Source organism: Catharus ustulatus, chromosome 2 (assembly GCF_009819885.2).
Source record: "Catharus ustulatus isolate bCatUst1 chromosome 2, bCatUst1.pri.v2, whole genome shotgun sequence".
NCBI classification, from domain to species: Eukaryota; Metazoa; Chordata; class Aves; order Passeriformes; family Turdidae; genus Catharus; species Catharus ustulatus.
The window spans coordinates 11,136,601-11,159,713 of record NC_046222.1 but is presented as its reverse complement, the minus strand read 5'-3'; the positions used below and the strand labels follow the sequence as shown (position 1 = coordinate 11,159,713).

At 39.2% G+C, this 23,113-nt stretch overlaps 1 protein-coding gene across 3 annotated transcripts in view; it reads left to right on the top strand.

The window, feature by feature from the left end:
- Nucleotides 1–23,113, top strand: part of LOC116992585 (nuclear receptor-interacting protein 1-like) — a 73,911-nt gene that overhangs the window by 6,075 nt on the left and 44,723 nt on the right. For all 3 annotated transcript variants that reach the window (XM_033052360.2, XM_033052358.2, XM_033052359.1), the window contains exon 2: nt 774–858. The gene's annotated coding sequence lies outside the window, so the exon portion shown is untranslated. The remainder of the gene's footprint in view (nt 1–773; nt 859–23,113) is intronic.

The window sequence follows — 23,113 nt, the reverse complement described above, 5'->3', positions numbered from 1 at the left end:
GCCTAATAAGCCTGCTGCTTGGTTGGTAACTTGAAGACCTTTAATAGTGAGGCTTTTCACAGCAATGAGGCTGAAATAGTAGAATGATCTAGGCTAGCTGTAAGTTTGCATCTTACAATTTTTACCAGTGTTTCACTTAAGAGTAATAGTCAAGTGCTGAGAAGAACTTTGAAGGCTGTGATTGTAATGGGTAGCATTCTCTAACTAAAATAAAGTAGTGTTATATGCTATTCTGAAATTTCTCAAAAGCAAATAGTACAATTTCTTCTAGTTTATTTTTTTCTAACTAATTTTGTTGTGTTTGGCAATACACTCACCTGTTATACTCTTGTCATTTCCTTACGTATGTGTAAATTAATAGAGGCTCTTTAAAAACTGATTTTGATGTTCATGGGTGCAAGTTTGAAGTGTTAAGCAGTAACCACTACATAGGAAAGAGGGCTTTCATGTCACAGCTGTTTTTTGAATGAAAGGAAGGAAAAGAGGAGATTCTGGCTTAGAGTTGAATGTGGATTTTGTTCTTGCAGAATAATGTCCCTTAGTACAAGTCAAGACAACAAGAGTTGTTTCTACTAGTTTTACTCATGGTTCTGTCTGGAAAATTTTGATTTCTGAAGTTTGGAACTACATTTTTCTTCTGATATAAAAGTGTTATTTGCAGTTTGTATAACCAAAATAAACTATTGCTTTCTGTTACACCAACAGCAAGAAAGTAGATCAAGGAAAGAATGATTTGCAGAATTTCATAGGACATTTTCTGCTGTTCTTTTCAGATCAAGCATGAAATTTTTGAGGAAGAAAATTAATGCATCCTTGGACTCCTGAAGGAAGAACTTTCCTAATGGAACCACATTCAAGGTAGATAATTTGTTTGGGTTGTTTACCTTGTCTCTTTGGTTTGGGGTTTGTTCTTTGTCTTGCCAAAGCTGTCGGATGACTGTGTGCCATGTATGAGCCTTTTAGGATTATAATATGTTTTGAAGTGATAAATGTTCAAGCTAATCCATCTCCTTTACTGTAGGAGTTGTGGTTTTTTTTAACGTGTGCTGATTAAAGCAAAAAAGTATTTTTGTGACATCTGAACTTTTTGTGTGTAATTTGCTGTTAAGTTCTAAAGGTTTAGACCACTTGTTTGAGAGGTAGCTAAATAGTGAAGAGCTTGATTTACATGTAATTTCAGAGTGAAAGAGAAGATTAAATAACACTTACTGTGTTATCATCTCTCTTATTTTTTAAATAAAACAGATCCAAATTGAGCTTCTGTGGCAAGGGACCGTCACAGTAAAATCATTATTAGATATTACGTTACAATGGCTTGTAGACATTTAGCATCACTGTCATTTTGTTTGGATCTGCTCCCTCGGTTCCCATTTCCTAAATCCTATTTCTCTTTGATACCAGGGAATAATTCCCTGAGTGTTGTCCAGTGATTGCTTATGTATATGTACTTTGGTTTGTGAGTCATTTTATTCACTTGAGTAGCCCCACTGTCCTCGGTGGGCCTGCATGCGTGCCTAAGAACTTGAGAATGCTGATGAGCATAAAGAATACAATTTGGGCATGTAATGGTTGACAAGCAGTTGTTGTTTTGTTTCTGGTCTCTCTTAGGACTCATTTGCATTGCCTCCAGTGGCAACTTTTGTGAGCATTAGTAGGGAAGGTCTAGAAGCTGGAGGCAGTCATACCAAATCCCAGCCTGCAGAGCTTCTCATATCCATTGTAATGACACAGATTGCAGATGCAAGGATATATTTTTCTTTTATTTATTTTAAGTAAATCCATGCATTGCTTGACTTTACTCAAATACAGCATTGGTCTGTGTAGTTCTGTTTGGGCATCTCCAGCACAATAGAATATAGCCAAGTGAAATCATTAGAAAATATATGCACTTTTTAAATTGTAGGGAATTGGATTTAACCAGAATCAGTGCTTTGGAAATAACCAGAAATTGAGCTTAGAGATCCATTTTTTTCTCCACAATGTTTTTTTATTCTATTTCTCTTTTCGAAAAAAGGAGTTGAATGTTGTTCTAGTGCATCTTATGGTTATCAGAGCAATTGTATTTACAGAAAAGTTAATGGTATTACTTGCTGGTCTCAGAATCAGTAAGACAAGCACTTTGGAATTAAAACATAATTAATTAATTAGCAATTTAAAACTGGAGAATTGTTGTGATCAGCACCAGATGGTCTCCTATACAGCTTTAATAGAACTTAGTAGACAGTGGCTTTTGTGGCAACAAGCCTTTTGAAATCTTTCACATCTTCAGAAACAGTTAAAGTAATTCAAAGCTTTGGTTCAAGATTGTTTCCTCTTTTTAAAAGGAGTTCTATTTAGTCAGAGTTACAGAAGCATAAGTTGTAAAGAAGGATGTTGCACCAAGTGTTCAGCTTGTCAGTAGAGTGGTTAAACTAAAGATTTGAGAACATGTTTGTCAGTGTATGCATGGCTGGTAATCCCCACACAGTTTGCATTCTGTTTTCTGTTCCTAACCTGTGTTATAAAGCAGTTATGGGCAGTCATCATTGTTTTTTTTGGAGTGGGGAATAGGTTTGTTTACTAGTTATGAACACTAATTGTGGAATACCTCTGTTGGTATACCAAGCTTGCTTGCATACATAAATAGCTTTATTGTGGAGTGCAGTAGTGTCTTGATCAGAGGTTTGTTATTGTCACTGGAATTAGAGTTCTTAAGTCAGAGTTCTGGACCCTGAGGGTAGACTTTCTCCAAAGGAGTACTGCATTAGAAACCTATCTGCTGGTCTTGTTGATGCTTTGTAGCCTTCATGAATTAATAGATAGTGGAGCAGAAGGCAGCCATGCTGTAGTTGAGCTTGCATAAAAGGAAAAGTGTGTAGCTAGAATGAATAAATTATGTCTCGAAGTCTGTGCAAGTCTGAGAAACTTCAAAGGATGCAACTCACCTGGAGATGCAGATGAGAATTACAGACTAATAGTAAGTGTAACTATCTTGTCAAAAGAACAAGATGGTGACTCAGTGTGAGGAGGGCTGGCAGAGGCAGCCTTTAATTGAGGAGAAATTGGTCACTGTAAACCAATTATGTCTTATTTTTAATGATGGGTTTCAGAGAACAGCAAATGAGTGCAGTATGATCTTGGCTGATAGCATGTGCTTTTCTTGTTGGATAAAAACCCAAAAGCCTGAGGATATGAAGTTGCTAGCAGAAGTTTAGTATCTTTTTTTTTTTTTTCCTCACCCTCCTCTCTCCTCTGAAGAGGAAAAAGTAGGGTATGCCAGTGGAAGAAACTCAACTTCTTTTGTTAAACTGATTCATATTTGGACATACCTTTGGGGGACTAACACAGGGGTTGCTAACTTGCAGGGTAGAGAAGCATCCCTCACTCCTCCTGCAGCTTGGCATTTAATACTAAAAGCAAACTTTTAGGTTTAACATATTTGAACTTGTACTAGATAGGGTTAATAGGCTAGAACAAAAGGTCAAAGCATAAGGCATTAGGCTTAATTAAGGGAGAGCAAGAGTGGCGGGAGTGTGTGACAGTTAAATGGGTTTCCCACAGACTAATGTCTGTTACAGTGCAACCATGCCTCAACTTAAGTGGGTTATTTTGTGCAAAGGGCAGCCGTGATTAGCAGTTTGACATGCCAGACGTTTCTGGCCAATCCCATCTGTTTTGGAGGTTAAAAAGCATACCTTTATGAGCTGATAGATTGATTTGTGTGCCCGTCTGGTAAAGATTAGGAGTCCAAGGCCGATGCTGTAAATGCCAGTTATAGAATATTGTGCTTTCTTAGCCGCTCTTTGTTTAAACTGTGGTGCAACGGGGCCAGCAGCTCTAAAAGTGACCGCGCAGCAGGGGTGCCACGGTGAGTGCTGGGAGCCAGCAGCACTCTGGGAGGAACATTTCCTCCTTCCTCAGGTTTGTTTTGAATGTGAGCCTGCAGGCTTTGGGCGTTCTGCAGCGCTGTGCTTGGAAGGGGAGCCTGGCTTAGCGCGTTCCCACGCCAGGCTCACACCTCTGCTGTGTTCTCCAGAGGATGGTTACCTGTCTCAGCACGAGCACTTCCCCAGTTCCAGGCACAGCTGGCTGCAGGACAGTTTTGGTACTTGAAAGGTTTCAGCATTTGTCTGAACTCATTATGCTGTCTGTATCCTTGCTGCTCTGCTGTTGAACACATGCGTGTTCTGTTGTTTTTCCTTTGTAGCTCTTACTTGCAGGATAGTTTTTCTGATTGTGTCATGAGGTTGCCTTAGAAGCCTAAAATAAAGTGGGTAGCACAATGAGTCTTGACTGTGTTTCTCGTCATCTTTATGACTTTGTAAAGTCAAAGTTACATTACTATTAATAAAAGACTATTAATAAATCGTTGATGCAATAAAACTGTTTTTGATAATGTTCAAGGTTCATACACAGTTGAAGGTGATTATCCTATTTTAAAATCAAGTAGAGGTCAGACTGTATTGTAAGATAACTGACTGTAGCCCAAATGGTATGTGATAGCTTCAAGTCAAATGACAGTCTTCCTCACTTTAAATATATACAGGATTTAGAAACAAATTGTTAACTTAAATTGCATTTTGTGTAACATGCTGATTAACTTCTGGTGCATTTTGTGAAAAGCAGGGAGATACATGCATTCACCTCAAAGCCATGCTTAAAGCTCTCATTTTTAAGGCATTGTTCAAGTTTTCCCTCTTCTGTCTCCTTTCCATTCAAGCAGTGACACTTGTAGCTAAATATAACTGAGACGTATTAGAGACAAATTAGCATTTGGCACCTTGCATTTAGCATTTCTACATTAACTTTTAGAATTAGTCACCTGTCTAAAGTTTCTTGGTTTTCTCCTTGCAAATGTGATTATCTTTCTCTTCTCCATTTAAAAGAAAATGAAATTGGATGATAGCAATGATTTGCTATTCATACTGTAAAGATTCCATGTATCTGAACTATATTTTTTCTGTGGCAGCTGTGACCTGTTCCTAAAGAGATTTCCTAATTTGCCAGTAACTTGTCTTCACTTTAGGAAGCTCTGTAAGAACCATCCTAGTTTTTCTTTTTTCTTGTAAAAGTCTCCTCCTTTTACTTCTGTTTGAAATGCCCAGAAATATTTTCAGTGTCCTTTAGGATGAGCAAGGCAACATCATTATCTTGCAGTTTATTTAGTAACATGGAGCTGAAATGGGCATATGCAGCATCATGTTCTCTATGGAATAATATCTATTTAAATGATTTGGATCTAATACATATTTACATGAAAAAACGTCTTGCCCTTCTCTGTGGGGAGAGAAGGTGAACAAGCATAAATTTTATAATACTCATTGCTTCTCTTGCACTAAATCATACTTAAATTGCAGAAGGTTGTTGGCTTGAGAATTGTATAAAAAGTGCTTGGCTAGTAAAATAGGGTGCAGGGAGATTTATCTAATTTAATACTAAGAAAATGTTGTCAGCTGCAGTGTATTGATATGGGACTGCCTAAATCCGAAAGCTGTACTTTTGATTTTTGTATATGTATATTTGTATTAATTTCATGGTTATAATACACAAAATGTAATACTGAAATGATCCATCAGTGCAGCGTGCATGTGTGCTCCATTTTGGCTAATTTGATTGCTATTGATCATATTTGAGCCATTATCTAATGTCTTAGGAATGGATGGACTGTGTCTTAACTTTTCTGCTGTTTCAGGGCATGTCATACTTTATGAAGTTTCTTGCGTGCAGTAGTCATTGTTAAAAGTTTTTTGTAATTGCTGTTTGAGCATTATTAGCATTAGTTTTCATGTAGCATTCTACAAGTTGTAAACTTGTCAATTTAGCACTCACAAGTATAAAGGCACTATACCAAATATTTGCTAGTTCTCCATAGTACAGATGTACTTTTAAAAGTGTATTTTATGTTGTGGCTTTCATTTAGAATATTATAAAACACTTGCATAAGGTATTCATACAGCTTGATTGTCCATTAGGCATTAAAAACAATTCTCAAGTGCCCCTTGCTTTCAACTTTGAGTAGTCTTAGGGGAAAAAAAAAAAAAGGATGGACTTGGTCTTTGGTATTTTAGAGGATTTGCTTTTTTAATCTAATTGACGAAAAGCGAGTACTTGGTTGGTATCCCTGACCCTTTGCAGACTGGGTTAGAAAGGATGCTGCACAATCCTTGTGAACTGGCCGACTATGGATTTCTCCTTATTTTAGATTTCCATACTCTTTGACCTTGTAGTTGTTGACTTTGGTCTGGAACAATTTCAAAGTCATGTAAATGAATGTAATTAAGGTATTGCTTATCATCTCAGAGAGTTCACAATGATGCTTATTGGCTAGAAAGGTTTGTTTACTTAATATGGAAGGTTAATAGAAGGTTAAATTTTACTGTGTAAAATGGCTTCATAATGTTTTTATTTAGCAGCTGAAGAAAATAGTGTTCAAAAAGGCAAATAATAGTTTTATTTGACCTCCATGTGTTTCCTGTAGCTTGCATTATTGGGAAAATTTATCTTCATTGCATAGTCTTATTACAGTTTTCCTTTCTCCTCCTTTTACAAAGGGAACCTCTCAGAACTATTTGGAGGCCTTTGTGTACAAAAGGAGCTACATTAAGGAAGGAAGTGCAGAAATGTTTGACAATAATTGCTATAAGTAGTCCATCCACTTCCACTCTGCCTTTTGTTCCCCCTCCCTGTTTTTGCCAGAATGAGATTCAGGCTTTGTTCTTTGGTGCTTCTTTTGTCTTTATTCCCACTGCTGCAGAAATACAGTGAGAAAGCAGTGTGAAACAGCAGGGAAGAATATAAAGATTCTGGTTTTTGCCTTCATTTCTCTGGCAATAGAAAGAACTGGGGCTAGGCCTCTCTCTTCTTACCAGTAGCCTTCAACTTTGTTTGACTATAGTTGTTTTTGCTTATCATTTATGGAAAAAATTGCTTGTCTGAGTGGGTTGGGTTTTTTTTTTTTTTCTTTTCCTCTCCACTTAGGAGTTTTTGTAGTTGGCAAAGAGATGAGTACGTGACAAGTGTCATACTGGACACAACAAAAGGACCCCAAAAAACTTTTTCCCACATCTTTTTGTGTCGTGGTGTTTTTCTAGGATTGCAGCTTCCAGATGGAGAAGCAGACATCCCTGCTGGGTTGGGGAATCCAAGCAAGGGTGTTCTGCCAGTCCTCTACTGGACTGAGTTTTGGTGGGGAAGGACAAAGCCATGTGAAATGTGGACACAACTTTGGATCCTGCACAGATTTCTGGATCCATCTGGGCAACAAGGACTTCTTGCTATGTTTACCTGATTTTGCAGAGTATTTGGTTTTTGTAATTTCTCTCAAACAAGAGAAGCATGTGTGCTCCTCACTGTTGAGGTAGCTAACTTTATTCTGGTTTTTTTTAATTTTATGTGCTAAAGTAATTATGCAACAATGTGAATATCCTTCAAACGCTCATTAATTCAATGCATAGTGTTATTTGACTGTTTCTAGATTGTGGAGGTACTCTGTAACTCAAACCCAAGAGCACCCCTTGCCCTCCCATTTTTGCAAGAACTGAAGGTCTCAGATTCTATTCTTCCTAAGTATGAAGATAGAACAATGGCTTCTTTTTTCTTGAATTTATGATAATAACCATAAATTGAAATGATCTAAAGGTGCTTTCAGAAGGTGGATAGCAAAATCTTTTTGGGTGATTTGTGAGAAGGATAAGAAGCTAAAATTCAAAACCAGAATATAATGATCCAAAAGGATTGAGGGGGTTGGGGAGCTGGAATACCACAGATAAGTGTGAAGTCATTCTGTTTCGAAGTCAGGGGTGGTGGTGTTGAGTTCTCTAAGTCCAAAATTTCACCTGAATTCCAAGATCATATGTTAAAGTTCTAGAACTCCCAGAATAATGGATCTCTAGAGGTGTATGGCTATGGGAAAGAAAGGCAAAACCAGCAGAAAAATCCCCATAATCTGTTACTTTGGGTCCTATTTATGGAAAATAAGAGGAAGAATCAATGCAACTTTGCTGATCACTTTTACTTAGCTAACATATATAGCAAAATTTCTCCAATCTGGTAAACAGTGGCCACATAAGAGTGCAGAATTTCTTGAAGAAAAATTTTCTCTTGCCTCTGGGGGTCCAGAGGATTTTTGAACAATCTGTCCTGGTCCTCTGACTTACTGATGATTAAGTGTCTGCTGCCTTAAATTTTATCTTGCTACAAAATAAATGCAAAAAGACCATTTAATAAACTGTGCTGATAGTATTTTGTAACCTCTTTGTGCTCCCTCACATAGGTTTAACTGTTGAGATGAGAAGATAACAAGGTTGTGCAGAATCACATTTACTGTTTACTGAACTCTGGCTCATCTTTAGATTGCAATATCAAACATGAAAGTTTGAGCATGTCTCGTGCATATAGCTCTTGAGCACAGCTGTCTGGAGTGCTTGCTCACAAACTTTTTTTTTTTAAGCTTGTTTGTCATGTGCCCAAGGCTATCTGAGCATGCATATGACCCAACTGGTTTTTTGATCTGAAATGCATAAAAGGTCACTTTGCTGAACTTTATCTTCTGGACCTCAAGTTTTACCATTAGTGATATTCTACTATGAGTTTCCTAAGTGGAAAAAAGGATCTGTTCAGTGTGCCCTTCAGGCTTTCCAGGCAATTTCACTTTTGCCTTACCCTGCTCTGGTTTTGTTTTCAGAGTTTTCTAACACTTGATAGAGAAAGTGAACAGTATTTGGACACTATTTTTGGGGTAATGTTGAGTATTTTGGGTTGCAATGCTGTATGGTTTCTCTGGCTCTGATGTCTTATCCAGGCAAATGTCAGCTGTATTCTCTCTCTGCAAAACTGAGCTTGAGCATTAGGGCAGGTCTTAAAATACCCTCTTTGTGCTGATGATGACACTACTTCTGTGTCTTCTATCTTATGACTTTGTTGTTACTTTTTGAGAAAAATTGTGCATGCTTCACAAGATACCAGGAGCACAAAAACAATCAAATTTCCTCTGTTCTAGCCTTCTGGGGATATCATAGGCCACTGCTGTTCTGCTTCTTAAGTAGATTTGGAGCCTCTGAAAACAGTTACTCTTTTGGATAATGGATTGTATGAATTTAACATATAAGCATGCTCGCCTCCTTTTCCTGTCCTCCGTAAAGGTCACTGTACAGGAGGGAAAGTTGAGTCATGGGCTATAAACACTTGGAGGTCTGCTATCTGATCTAATTTTTGTTAGCTTAGTGCTTGGTGCTGTGGCAGGTGGACTTTGTCAGGTTTATCCGTGGCGGTGCTGCTGACCCTGGTGACCTGCTCCATTCCTGTGCAGAAGGTCTCTTCCCTGCACAACTCAGGGTGTGTTGTCTCCTCACTTCTGTACCTTGCTGAGCAAAGAGAGTTGCTTGGAGATGCAGCTGTCCTATGTGTGGGTTTTTTTTCTTTTTTTTTTTTTATTTTTTGAAATCTAAAAACTTGCCTGTGTCCCATGGACATTATCTTCAGGATTTGGAAAACTCTGGCAGGATGTCCTGCATTGTAGAAATAGCAGTGGTGGATTAAATAATTCAGGAAAGTAACTTAAGATAATGCAATATTTCTGAGTATTGCAGATATCACATAGATAGAAGAAAGACTGTGTGAAAGGTCATGTAACAACAGGTTTAGTAGAGCTGGTGATAGCAGGAACAGCAAATGCTTCTGCGAGTGAGAGAGATGTAATGGATGGGAACCATTTTTACAGTTTCTGACCCCCTTCCATCTGTCTGGGATGAAGCACCTACTGTGATCAGCTTTTTAGGTGTTATCAGTTTTGGGGTTGTGTTTTGTTGGTTGGTTTTCAATCCCAGTATAGATTCTGTAGTTGAGATATCAATCAAATGACCTCATAGATTCTTGTTTGGAAGAATTAGGTCAAAAAGCCACATTGACATAATTGAACTTGTAGCAATGAGATTTACTTGTAGAAATTTTAGGGGGGAAAATGTATTGATAGAAGTTTGGGAAAGGAGTTTTGTTTATTTTGCATGCTTTTGAATCTTTCTGCTAAGTGAGATCCTTATTTTTTCTTGGTAAAGTAGGTCTTGCATGGATCAAATGTGAAATTTTAAAGTCTCATTTCTGGAAAAAATGTTTGGAGGCTTCTTACAATTTCAAGAGTTGAAATAATGCAATGCTCTTCAGTTGTAATACATAAAAATGAGATGGAGAAACAAACACATGCTTACCTTTCAGCCTGCATAAACAGCCTTGCTAATTAAGATAAGGGCAAATATTCTTACTAGTTTCCTTTTTGATTTAATCATTAGGCTATATTAAAAATGTGTAAACATAATTGGTAAACTTACTTTCCTGAGTTCTGCCTGCCTGTATGTGTGCTGGTGTGTTCCAGCACTGTGTTCCTGTATTTGTTATTTACAAGTGTGTCTCTCAAGATACGTAGAAATAACTGGTAATTACTAAAATGAGATCACAGAAGAGAAGAAAGAAGTGTAATATCTGCGCTTGTATTAGCTCTCCTTGGTTACCTTGTGTGTGCTCTTCAGTCTTTGCAGATTGCTCATGTGGAGAATGTATTTGTCTGGAAATGCAGAAGAGGTTTGTTTCAGGAGTTCAGTGGCCATGGTATGGCTGGGAGACTTGTCTCCCACTGGATTTGACCAGCACTGGATATTTTGATACGCTGTGGTCTGCGGGCACAGCTTCCTCTCAGTTTACAAGTGCTGTTTACCACTCCTTGGGACTACACATGTAAATAACAGAAGCGTGAACTAATGTCAGATTAAATTTTAGTCCACAGAAATTGCTCATTGAGCGTCTTATGTGAAGTAGCTGGTTAAATAAATCCCTTCCCCCTACCCACTCCTTTTCATCACCATTGCATTATTTATCCCAGCTGTTTGTAAGTGGAATAGGAAGAACTGGCTTAGTCTAAAGCAACTTACTACTCCTTAAATAGTTCACATTGACATTAGTGGTTGCCTGAAATCTATTTCCTTTCAAGATTTGTGATATATACAGAGTTTCAGGTACAAGACCCTTCTAAATAAAAGAATATAAACAGGCTTGGGTTAAAATTGTCACATTCTTGAGCCAACATAGCTAAAGCTGTAAAATTATATCTGGTAAGATCTGCCTGAAGGTTTAGTTATTTATCCTGTGAAGTCTGTGGTGGGTTTATTTTCTTAGAGAGATAGTCAAGCCTAAGTCTGGGCTGGTTACTTTAGGGATGAAAGCAGGTATGCTTATTTATACTCTTTTCTTTGAAAGTTGGGAAACAACTGGTTTTTTCCTTCTTTTTACGCCTTGCAGCATTTAATGAGATGGCTTTAAGTCATCATCTACTGTGACAGAAAGTACATGTAATGGCATGCCTGCTGTAGGAAGTTATGGCTCTTGCCCTGTAAGTGCTGTGCCCTGTTCCTCTTACAGGCTCTCTATCCCTGAGTTGGTTTTTTTTCTGCTTTTAGTGGGAAAGGGTGAGATGCAAACCTGTGGCAGGCTGACTTCCATGTCCTTGCAGCCTTCAGTAGTGGAACAGACTCAACAGGGATATCTGGGTGCAGAGAGGGTGAAAAGTGTCCAGACTCAAGTTTAAAAATTAATCTAGGAAGGACATTCTAAAAATAGATCAGAGCATGTGAACATGTAGCTGTGAGAAAGGGAACGTAAAATATTTTGGTCCTAAAAGAGGTTTTTTAAAGGAATAGCTGTTTGCATCTTTCAGCATGCCAAATTGCATGATTCTGATGCTTTAAAATATTTATTCTGTTTTTAAGGGAAACCTGTCCTGGTTTGCTTTCAGTGCTTCCTCCTCTCATAAGCTTTGACACTGAGTGTGAGAGAGCATCAGGCTTAAATGGAACACACCTAAATTTAGGGGAAATATCCCTACTGCCTGCAGAAAGTGAGCTCTTTTTTAGAGGTGAAGGTTGAGTTTGTGACCAATTAACATTGTTTCTAATATGCTAACATTAGTTTTAATTGTCCCTTTTAATAGCAGCATTGCAGTAAATGTGCCTTTTCCAAGGAGCAGTGGGTCCCTTAACCCCCATACCACGTACTTATTTCAGGGGGAGCTTAGCTTGAAAATTGGTGAAACTGGAGGGTCTTCTGTGAGTCAGTGGTTTAGGTATTGTTGTTTCATTTTGCTGGAAGGACCTAGGGAACAAGCGATTCCACCCCCCAGGTGTGGCTGTGGTTTTCATTTGCTATGCTAATGATTGTTTTGTAACAGAAATGGTGGCTGGAAATAGCACTCCACTGTGTTTTGGAGCAGAAAACCACATGCACACACTAAAACAGGGTAAGAATGGGACTGTTAAAATTTGACAGGCTAAAATGAGTGGGGTATCATGTTGGGCAGAGCATCCAGAAGGGAAGTCTGTAGCAAGAGAGCCATCCCAGGGTCCCACTTCAATTTAGCACTGACAAACACCTGGTTGTAGTTGCATGCAGGCATTATTTAACAATAGAATGCTGGAAAAATATGCTTACATAGAACTGGCAGGAAGGGCAACACCTGAGGTTAGCCTGTGGAAGAGACAGGGACAAAACTAAGGCCAGGTGTGACAACAGGTAACCCTCTCACCAGACAGTCTATATAGAAATAGAGCAAATATCCCTTATTTTGGTTTTTGTGTTTGTTTCTTCTTGCTAGACTTGGAGATTAGAAGGCACCTGTGCTTTGGTTGAGAAATTAGAGTACCTCTGTTACTTGAGGTCATCGTATGGAGGCAGAGGCTCTGCTACCTGTGTGGATCAATGATGCAATCAGGATTCAGTGTTACAGTTGTTGTCTACCCCCACTAAAGAATTTTCATTTTAAACCGCTGCCAAATAATGAGAGATTTTGTTTGCAGAAAGGCTGGCATTGCACATGTGAGAGAAGGCTTGGGCATATTCACTTAGATATGGAAATACAAGAGAATTGCAAGAGTGACTCCTTACACAAAAAGACAAAGTACACATTGATATTACAGCTCAGTTTCAGTCCTGCCACTTCACTGGTACAGGCATGGGCTGTGGTATTGCCCTCGTGGGAGCAGTTTTAAAGAGGTGCAGTTATTTGTCATATTAAGAACATAAATATTTGTGCCATCTTCATTTTCTGAGCCTGCTGCAGGATGAGAAAACAGCGTGGTGTTAGTGAATAGAGTTGGGAGAGCTGGAGGATGTCTCTTGCATGAGAGCAAGTAAAGGAAAGTAGGAGACTGGAAGTGATAATTTTTATATATTTTATTTCTGCCTTTCTCCTCAGTAGGCTCACCTGAGCCTCCTTGCAGGTAATCAGGAACAGCAGCAAGAGCTGGGTTAAATAAAAGTTAATAAATAAAATGAATAGCATATGTTAGGTGATTCTCTGAACAAAAAGGTGACTGTTTCCTTCTGGGAGACTGTCAGTGGTGGATGCTGTCTGGGAGTTTTTTTACCCCCCTCTTATTTTGTCTTTGTTTTCCAGTTTTATTTATTTTTAACACTTCTCCAAAACAAACATATAATCAGGTATTTAAGTAGAGGATGTTTCTGAATCAGGTTTATGAGATACTCTGCTCCAGTTTTGCTGAAGGAAATTTTATTGAAACACGAGCCCTGACTCATCTGTGTTACATTCTTTCACTCTAAAATGCAACTCTTACATTGTTAATAAGTGACCATTCTAGCCTAGTATTGATGAAAAGGCAAATATTGCTACAGGAACTTCTGAATGCATTTGGTAATGGAAACTAATTTAAACAAACAAAGCCAACTCACAAAAACAAACAAAAAAGAATTTATGAGGACTCCTCATTTTTATCTTTAGCCCGTGCAGCTGATCAACCGTGCATTAGGAATTCCTGTAGGTAACTCCTGTTCAATAAATGGTGTTCATGAGCTTTGCTCTGAAGACTGCAGGAGACCTATCACAAGAGTATTGACATCCTTCTGTGAATGAAGTAGAAAAAGCATGATTGGATATTTCCAAACCAAAAAAGCCTTTTGAAAAGTCTTAATAGAGTATCAACATTTTGACGATGAAAAAATAGTGTATTAAGCCATAGAATATCTTGATTTGGAAGCGGTCCATAAAGGTTGTTGAGTCAGAGTCCCTGCTCCTTGCAGGACTACCTAACACTAAACCACAGGGCTGAGAAAGTCATCCAGAGGCTCCTTGAACTCTGGCAGGCTTGGTGCCATGACTGCTTCCCTCGGGAGCTGGTTCCACTGACTGACTGTCCTCTCAGTGAACAACCTTTTCCTTGTGTCCAAATGGGCATGGGAAAGATCTTCTCTAGTCCATAATTGCTGGGAGAGTCACAGACTTTCTCTCAGTAATACAAACAGACTGTGGTGCTTCCTGTTGGCATGCATGGAGAAATGCTACACACTTTTTCTTACAAGTACTTTCAAGATTAATTTTTATTGTCATAATATTTGAACATTTGATGCCCTACCTGGATCTGATCTGTAAAGCAGAAAAAACACCTCACCTTCTTAAGTAAATATGTTTCAGATTTTGTGTTTTATGTTGAGGTTGTGTTGTTGTTGTTTATTTGATTTTGTTTATTTTTAAATGGCACTGACTAGGTTTTTCGAAAATTGTCCTTGACATAGCTTTGTATTTGGCCCCAGACTGTTATTTGTAAAATTTGGACAAAGTACTAGTTACCTTTACTGACTAAAGAGCTTGTATGTGGGCGAAAGAAAGACTTTATGTTGTTGTTGGGCTAAATGAGCTGTCGATGGTCCATAGTACTGCACATTGTTGAATAGTTAAATTGACTGATAAGTTACTTTTTCCAAATACTGTTCCTGCTTTGAGGAGTTATTTTAACACCTGTATTTTTAGACTTTTGAATAAAATAATACAAATATCATTGAACTTGCTGTAGACTTTAGGTTTTCCAGCTGTGCTTGGGTCTGTATGAGGTTATCAGGTTGTATACTAAATATTAGCTCAGAGTCTGCTGTCTGAGTATTGTATTACAGTACTGTAAAGAAGTTTTATAACAATACAAATGGGCACTTAACCCATATTGGCTTTGCAGAGAACTTCAAAAACTACAGTCAGACTCTAATCACATACAGTTATCTATAATAAAATTATTATTTCTGGTACTTGGACATCTAAAAAGCATTAAGATTCAGCAATTCTTAAATGCAAAAGAAAATATTGATTACAATTTGGAAACCTGCTATGAGTTATGGAGTACAGCTATATATTTTCATCTTTTGCTCTTTAAAAATTAATTTGTTCCTTTTATGCCTGTTGTATAAAAGGCTGCATTGTTCAAGGTGTGTGGATAAGTAAGATGAGCCCATAGTTGTTTTCTCTTTCAGCTGTAGCTGTATTAATTGAAAGGGCTCATGGAGTTGTTTCTTCTTGTCAGGAACTCATTATGTACCTGAAAATTATCTCCATCTTCTGTAAGACATTTTTGGTGATGATTGGAAGAATATGAGGAAGGACATACCCTTCACATGGTAGCGGCTGTTCCAGAATCTGACTTCTTGCCATTGGATTTTCTAGGTGACTGAGAGTCACCTGGTCTTGTTTTCTGGTCAGTCAAAAGATGACTTGCTTTTCCAGGTAATCTTTCCTTGCCAGTTGGACATGGCACAGCTTTACCTTCAGAGTATGTAGATAAAAGAAGCAGCAAACAGAGATAAAGCAGTAAAGGGAAGTGCTATTATAGTTTACCAGCCTCTGGAGCGTTTCTCCTGTCCTTTTATCAAAGTGTTTTGTAATCTGCTGGCTCTCTGAGGTAGGTACAGCCAGCAGGCCCCAACCTCCTGCGTGAGGAGGCAGAGGGTGGCATGTCCCAGGGCTGTCTGTGACTGTGTGACCTCGGAGCGAGGCCATGGAGTCGCTGCTCCTCGGCCCTGGCCGTGCACAGGGAGGGCAGGAGCCCTAGAACATGCTCGGGCAGTTCTTCAACAGCTGCTTGGCTTCCTTTTGCCTTCTGGGTACAATTCAAGGTTTTGGCCTCGGTCACTTTTAAGCCTAATGTGACTTGAGCTACGGCTGAGAGGCTGCCTGCCTTTTTTTTTTTTTTTGATCCAACATAGCAATTAATGTCAACTGGGATACTTGACCTAGATCATCCTAGTTTTTAATGTCAAGTAGCCATTGGCAGGAAGTTCTTCGAGAAGTACTTGTGCCTGTGGAATGTGCTCCCAACCTGGTGTGGTGGAGTCGGCTCTCTGGGCGGGCTCTGAGCCAGGCCTATCTTATTTCTTGGCCTATGGAGATGAGGAATGGCTCAGTGCTTCTCCTCTTCTGCTCCTGAAGAAAGGCAGGTTGATGTGGGTCTATAATCACCGCACCAAGGTTTTTTTCCCACTCGAGGCACGTGGGAAGAAAAGTGAAATACATGTGGAAGGAAAAATTAGCATACGTGCCTTAGTATGGAAGAGCTTTTTTCCTGAGAGAATTTAATTGAATGTTTTGCATGAAATGAAAGCAGAAGATGTTTCCTCACACAGACCAGTTTAAAAGTATGGCAAGTTAAATTTAGATAAGTGCTGTTTTCTTTCAGCTTTGTGAAAGACTCTACAGCCAGGCATGGAAAGTTTCCTTCCTGCTGGGAGAGATTTGTCAAAGCATTAAAACCATCACCAAGTGCTTTAAGTTAAAGCACCATCTCCAGGTTTCACAGCTGAACAGGCTGTAATAGGGCCCGCTTTCCCCCAGGGGAGGGTGTTTGGTGCTTTTTTCTTAGCTGTGCCATTCGTTGATCAGTTGTTGAAGCAAGATGTTCAGGATCAAAAGTAGTTTTGAGGAGGAGGGATTTTGTCTGGAGTGCTACATGGCAACTGCATGCCAAAGCTGGAGCGACGAACTGTTGGAATATAAATACAGACATAACTTTGGCCTGGAAAAGCTCTGTTCTACAACTGCTGTGAGATGTCTGCAGGTTTGTTGGCAAATGCCCAACAGCCAACCAAGATGAGTCTGGGTATAGAAGGATACAAGAAAGGAAGAGGGGATATAAATTTCATCTTAAGCAGCTAAGACTTGTTAATTCAGTGTGGAACCAATTTCTAACAGTACATCAATATCGTGTCTCTTTTTGCTGAGGTGAGACACTGCTTGGCCTTGCAGGATGAGGGAGTTCAGCTTGCTGTGTCTGCTTTGGACAGGATAGAAAAAAAATTACCTACCACCCTTTCTTGAATACATTTTAACTCTTTTCCTGTCAGTCTGGTTTCTGGAGACCTTTGGGAATATAGTTTAGGAGAAGAAAGAGGAGGAATTAGAAGTAAAGGAAAAAAAGTTACGTGTTTCTGGAAAAGATGAGGAAGAAAATCAGAAGTAGAATTAGGGAACTCGAGAATATTCATTGCTTTAGTTCTTGTCTGTCTAAAAAAATGGAGGACTCTACAGTCAAAAATAAGAGATAATGGAGGTGATAAACCTGAGCAGGCGGCATGTTTCAAAGTCAGATGAAGATTCACAGGTTTCAGCAGCTACTGGATAATATTTTTAAGTGTGGAACAAAAGAAAAAGGTTTAGGAAATCGAGAACTTAAGGAAATAAGGTAGAAGAAAATATATAGGTCACACCTAAGGAGAGAGATCTTTTGGTATGTCTGTTTTTGAAGACTGGCGACAAAAAGAGGAAGTTTCTGTGCTAATGAGAAGAGTTACTGCCGAGAATCAGGCAATGCTTGCAACATCTGAGAGGAAAAGTACTGAAGGAATAAGTGCAAGCTGACAAATAATGTTGAAACAAACACACTAATTGGAGTAATGTAACTAAAAGCAGTTATGTGAAGGGCTGGTGTTACCTGGGAGCAGGCACCCACTGTATTGAGTGGGAAATGCTGGGAATGTACACAACGTGCTCTGTTACTCATTTTTAAACTGGGAGGATTAAGCTGATGTTAGGACAGCGTGGGTTTTGTCTCACCTGTGTTATTAAGGTCTAACTCTTGGGTGGAAGTGAAGGGAAAACCCTAAATGTATCCAGCAAAGAGAGACAGGAATGCTGGAGAATTGTCAGATGGGAGAAGCAGGCACTTGTAGGATGTGATTCATTTGACCTCCTTTTGACATGTTCTGTAGGAGAAGTTCAGTCCAAGAGCTGAGTTCTTCCCATGGGCTGTACAGGGATACCAACATGACCTGCTCAGATACAGACACCTACACTGTAAACATCTTCATTTGCTCAAGTGAATCCTGGCTTGGCATCCACATCTAAGAATGGGAAGAGAAGGTTGCTCTGTTATTATGGCTTGTGGTTAAGTGTCAGATGCCCTCCATCCTACTTGAGTAAAGACTCAACACCTTTCCAAAATGGAAGCTGGCATTCCAGGGCCTCCAGAGGTCTGCCCAGGTATGGCCAGCACTGCGTGCTGAGACATTGAGGGCATCGCCCTTGTGCCACCTCTGCAGAGGAGCCAGCCCAGGGTGACTCCTTGCTCCTCTGGCATTGGTGCCCATGGACACCAGGGGCAGATCCCAGCTAGGAGGCACAGTCCTGGCCATACAGGAGCGCACATGGGCAGCTGTGGAGCAGGGGGAACCTTCCAGGAGCTGGGAGCATGGCTTATTAAGTGTCCCCCTGCAGCAGTGACTGATTTACAGGTGAGATGTGTGCGTGTGACGGGCGGTCACACGGTGGGTGAGCTCCTTGGGGACACTGTGAGTGAGAGCAGGGGGTCTGTGCTGGTGGCAGCCCTGGTGCTTACCTGTAAATCACCCAGTGCGTGCTTGGTGGGCCATGAGCAGCAAATGATTTATTGAACCTGGTTCCTGGGTGAAATTGGAGTGTTGCCCTGTGTTGTTAAATAGGGTCGCATAAAGCACAAGAGCTCAGGTTTTGTTGTTACCATGTCAGTAGTTTTGGGCCATAAGTAATATGCAGATGTTACCACAGTGTTGTTTCTGTTACATCCATACAGATGTTTTTGTTGCTTCATGGCTGTGAGATTTGTTTATGCTGCAAAACTCACAAATAATTATACACATGTATCTGTATTTCATTTGAAAACTCTATTTTTTTTCTCTTGATTTTTTGGTGGTTTGTTTGGAATACCAGCATATTATAGTGTATTATATAGTGACTGCAGTATTCTTTCCCTGAGTATGCAGTATACTTGATGTCTCTGGAACAGATTTTTTAAATTTTTTTAAGGACAAAACAGGAAAGCTTTAATATTCTGTCATTGTGAAATGTGTTCAAGTTAAATTTTTGTGAAAGTATCCAAGAGAGGAGTTAATAAAACCCCTATTTTATTTTGATTTTAAGTTGCATTAAAATTTAAGGCACTGGACTAATCCTTTTTTAAGAAAAGGAGCATCACATTTAGTGTTATGACTATTATGAATTATTTTATTCAAGTATATTTTAAAAAGTAGCCTTGTTGAGAATGTCTTCATTTTTATTGCAGAAAAATGTAAACATATCATTCTCATTATTACACCTATTTTCTTAAAGTGCTCGTTGTGTCTGTGCAGGCTCATTTTATAATGTATGCATCTGCTAATGAAAATAATAATTAAATTCTTTCACAATGAAACAGTGATTGGGGGGAGGGCGGGGGTGGAGAAAGCTCAAGCAATAGTAGCAGCTGAATTCATACCCAGTAAAGCTGTAGCTAATTGACTAGTAAGGCTGATTCTTCACCTTTAATATATTTTAAAGCCTAAAGTTACATTTATAAAGGGATGGTTCTCACTTTTTTTCCCCCAATAATTGGCACTTCTTTTTTGGAAATACCACTTTCTTTTTTTCCCTTGTTTTATTCTTCCAGTATTTTTTTCCCTGTTTCCTGCTCCCCAACCCTCCACCAGTCTTCTCCCTGTCCTCATGTGTGTTTTCTGACCTTCAGCCATTGACAAATTGCTCTTGTACTGGGGCTGTGAGTGACCCAGGCACTGACTTTGAAGGGCTTGAAGAAGATGCTGCTGGGGAGGTTGGAGAGAGCTGAGAGAAGGTGCCTCTGTTGACCTAAAAAGTGGACAGGGTGATAAGCTAGGCTATATAACCAAACTCTAGCAAAGTCTCTCAGTTCTGGGAAGGACATCATCTGGAGCTGAGTAGCAGAACTAAGCTGATGTGGATTAAGATACAGCTATTTGGGTGAGTGCTTGCATGCTGATTGAAATGTAGGAAATAATGTAACATAGCTGACCAGAAGTATCTGGCTTAAATCTGATATACTTTTTTAGTTTTTAATCTCTCTGTTTTCATTTTATTATTGCTTATTTTGTTTGGGATGAAGTGCTCTCTTTATGTTTTTTGTCTGGGTTGCATTTTTGGGGTTTTTTTTGGTTTTTTTTCTGAATCCTTGCCTTTTTTTTTCTCCCCTTCTAAATCTGGGTTGGATGCTTTTTGTTGGGTTTTTTTGTTTCTTTAAAAAATATTTTTTCTTTATTTATGCCTTATCCCCAAGCAGTGTTTACTTTGCTGTATATCCTCTGTGTCTCTTTCATGGCATATTCAAAGAGATTTACTCTTCAGTCAGGTCTGGAAAATTACAGAAGCAACATCAAATGTTTTGAGAGTTTAGGACAAACTTCTGATGGTGCCCAAGCTCAGCATAGCCCTGGATGTCTGTGCTCATATTGTCTTCACAGATTAATGCTGAAATAGTCTCACAGCCTTGGACTGTATAATGATTCCTCTTGTGTAGCAGAGGGAGGGAAAATGAGGTGGGATAGACATCAGACTTGGCTGGTATGTGGGATTCAGCTTGGGGGAGCTGTAGTACCAGGGCTCATCCTTTTCAGAATGCATTTCACTCATATCTGAGGTCTGGGGTGGCTGAATCCGTATAAAATACAATTTTTGGGAAGATTGGTCGGATCCATGTATGAGTGCTGCACGTTGGTGTGGTGTCAGTGTTTCCTACTAGAGATTAATCACTGTTACATCTTAATGAAATGGATGTACAACCTGCTTTATTAAAAATGGCAAATGGTGTACAATATTAAAGACCTAGAAGTCTAAATGCACTAAAATGGTGGCATGTAATAATAAGATTTACTTTGTGTGAACAAAAAGCAAAGTGACTGTATTTGAAGCTGCTGCTCCATCATTAACTTGGAAACTAATTTTGGGTTTTCTTGAACTTGTATAAACGTTCTGTTTCAGTTACCACCTGCAGTAATTAATTCTGCCACTCTTAGCGTTTGGTACTTCTGCAGGACTGGTCTATTTAGTGTTTTCAATCAGTGCTTTGAATAGCTATTATTTCAGAATGTCTTCTTTCTTGATGAGAACACAATCTGTTTCCTTTAGCCTCTTCATTACAAATGTGTGAGGTCGCTATCACCTTTTTTGTGTTTTGTTGATGTTTCATCCTTCTTCAGACCATGAAGGAGAACCAATAATTTTTTTCTGTTTGCCCTCAACAGCTGTATCCATCTGCTTCTTTTCTTTTTAAATTTAGTGTGGATTATTTAAAATACACTCCCCCTATGACCTTCTCCTAGAGCAAGTTTTTTTTTTTTCTGTAAACTTGTGGGGAAATTAAAAAAAAAGAATCTGGTGATGAAAAACCAAGTTCGGCATGGCAAAAATTTCTTTGGGGTTTTGCAACTACATATGCCTATTGCAAAAGTTTTGTTATGTGAGACAAAACTTGATGGAGAACTGTAACTCTGGTTTCTGCTGTTCTCTTTGGCTGGTCTGAGAGAAAGTAGCAGCCCAGGTGCTCAGTTGTACTAGAGGCTGCTCTTGGAAGGGGGAGCAGCAGATCCCAGGGCTCACCTCTTACCTGCCAGCCTCCATGGGAAGCAGCTTCATCATGTGGCATAGCTTCCCTCTCAAGGGAACAACTGCCAAGAACACTTTCTTTCTTAAATGAATCCTATTTTCAGAGTAGAAGACTGTCTACTCAGTGGTTTTGTTTACATGCACAGAACTAGAGTTAAGATGTAAGACATCTGACTAAAGGGGTAAAATCTTTTACAGGGACATTATTGAGTTTAGCGAGTTGTAATCATTGCTTGTTAAACCTCTAAATTTTTTTAGAAGAGATTGTGGGAATGTTTTGTACTATACATTTTTTGGCAGGAAACTGGATGTGGGGAGAGCAGGAACAGAGAAGGTTCTTCATCATTATGAAAAACTAGCAAATCCTGTTTTCATGTGGGTCGGTAAATTTTTATGAATAATTGGTTAATTGAAGTATGCATTTCAACTCTGGTGGTTTTGTTTGTTTTCTTCTTTTTCCACACCTGCTTTTAGGACAGGTCATGTTTTTGCAGGACATTAATTGTTACAATTAATCTTCAAAATAAAACCCTACTGACAAAAGGTTTCATTACTTTAAAATAACATATTCTAGTTCAGTACCTTTGTTCCAAAAGGCGATGTCAATGAGCCTGTGTTGCTGTTAAAGTGTTGCTGTTTCTCAGTTGCATTTCTTGATCTCAGTGTACCTAAGGAATGGGAAGAGCTTCATATTTCTGAGGATGATTGGTTGATGTCTCTGAGATTTACTTATTCTTCTGTCAGTCATGGTCATTGATCTGCCTTTGAATCTGTGGACTCAATTTTGCGAGTTTTGTGTTTGTCCCATCACCCATCTGTCGTCCCTGCTGCCCATGACTGACTAGTGTTGGGGCTGGTAGGTTGATTGATGTGATTAACCTGCTCTTACTGTATTTGTAGTGTTTAAACTTCCTGCTGATAAATGGGAAAACTGTGGCTAGAGGCTTACCTGATCATTATTTAAGAATTCTAGCTCTTACAATCCAGAAAAGTTTCTTAATAAGGCAAAAGTGGTGACAAAGAAACATCTGCTTGAAGAGCTTGCAGTGACCCAGTTTAAATGGTCTGAACAGTACTAAAACCAGTTCTACAGTATCAGGATTTTTTTTTCCTTTCTCATTTTGAAAGAATCAAAGATAAATGTCTTGCACATTAAGGAGATGAGCTGCAATAAAGCATATATGGATGATATGGCAGCAGTCCAAGAGCATTAGTATGCATGGCCTGATGGAGTTGTGGTGGCAGCTAGCAGTCACTCTCAACTTAGCTCTAAGTGTTACTCAGGGAGCATGGAGTGCCTTCCTCCATGAGCTGGGCACGTTTTGGAAGAAACTCACCCCAGTTCAGGACGTTTCTTGCCTGGATTGGTGTAAAACCTGTTGGTTTGGAGAACCAGTGTCCAGCTTTTTCAGGGAGCTGCACTGATGGCAGAGGATCTGGAATGCACATGACAGT